The sequence below is a fragment of the Sminthopsis crassicaudata genome, chromosome 6, assembly GCF_048593235.1.
Source record: "Sminthopsis crassicaudata isolate SCR6 chromosome 6, ASM4859323v1, whole genome shotgun sequence".
Taxonomy (NCBI): domain Eukaryota; kingdom Metazoa; phylum Chordata; class Mammalia; order Dasyuromorphia; family Dasyuridae; genus Sminthopsis; species Sminthopsis crassicaudata.
In genome coordinates, this window is record NC_133622.1 from 187,681,280 (window position 1) to 187,682,955 (window position 1,676).

A 1,676-nucleotide genomic window follows, 5' to 3' on the forward strand; every position below is an offset into this window, starting at 1 on the left:
CAAAGACATGGTAGTGGTTTGCCATTTTCTTCTCCAGCTCATTTTAATGATGAGAAACTAAGGCAAACAGGGTTAAATGTCTTTTAACTTTCTCAGGTCACTCAGCTGGTAAGTGTCTGAGGCCAGATTTGAACTCAGGAAGATGAATCTTCTTCTTGATTCCAGGTCTGGCACTCCATCTACTTTGCCACCTAGCTGCCCTGCCTATAATTTTGGAGGTGTTTAGTAAATATTATGAAGTATTATAATCTCTCTTCAAAACAATAGATCTTCAAATACTTGAAGACTGAAATCGTTTTCTCTGAATCTCTAGGCTAAACATTCCCAGCTCTTCATTATCCTGGTTATTTACTCCTGGAATTCCCTGGACCATCCATATCCTTCTTCCCCGAGGACTGATTTTTCTAATCCGGGCAGAAGTAGGGTGTGTTTGTCACTTCCTAGTCCCACCCTCTCATTTTACTGATAAGGGAACTGAGACTCAGAAATGGAAAGTCTCTTGACTAAGATCAAAAGTGACTTGTCCAAGTTGGTCCTGGAATTCAGGGCCTGGGATCCCATGTCCTAAGTCCTGATTCAAATCCATCTGTGCTGCTTTTACTTTATAGAGTCATAGACCTTTTATTTTTTAATTAACTTGTTTTCAAAGATTCTTCTCCCCCCTCCTCCCCTCTTCCCGCTAGCACGAAAAGCAAAATCCCCTGTTACAAACATGTCTAGTCAAGTAAAACAAATTCTCACATTGGCTATGTCCACATATATACATAGATGTGTATATACACACATGTACACATACATATATACATGTAAATTCATACATATGTATATAATGTCTTCACCTGCACTCTGAGTCCATCTGACTCACAGCCCTTTTGAGAGAGGGGAAGTTACCTGGAATGTGAAACCAAGTATAGTTTGCCTCATTCCACTACTAACAGTCCCTGTCTTTCCATCTGAGGGGATTGGAATATGTAAGAAATAGTTCGGTGAAAGGAGCGCTTGAATCGGTAGTCAAATGATCTGGGTCTGAATTTTAGTAATCTACTTACTGGCTGTATGACTTTGGGTTTCAGTTTCTTCTCTAAAATGGCCTAGCTGATCTCCAGGGGCCTGCCAGTTCTAAACGCTGGCTGACAGAGTTGGGGAAGCAAAGGGAAGAGCCGGACCCCAGCCTCAAGAGTTGCCAGGCTAATACTTTAACATATTGAACACGTATTGGTGAACCTGCCATCTGGGGGTGGGGGGAAGGAGGGGAAAAATTGGAACAAGGGGTTTGGCAATTGTCAGTGTTGTAAAATTACCCATGCATATATCTGGTAAATAAAAAGTATTTAAAAAAAAAAAAAAAAAAAAAGGGTTGCCAGGCTAGTGGGAAGCGTAGACGAGACCCGTGGGCAAGCGCAGCTACCCGGGACAGCTGCCCTGGCCGACGCGCTCCGCTTCCTTCTGTGCCCGTGCGGGACCCTACTGCAGGCTCGAGCGACCGCCTTATGGTCTCCGACTCCCTGCCCCGGAACAACGGCGAAAGGGAGGCCGGGCTCCGGCGCAGGAGGAAAAGTCCCCGGGAATGCTCGGGGAGAGCCCCGGCAGGAAATTCCCGCTGGCGTCTGCTCTCCAGCCCGGCCCCGCCCAGCGCTGCCCCGGCCCTCCCCAGCCTCCTCCCCTTTGGGCTTGCC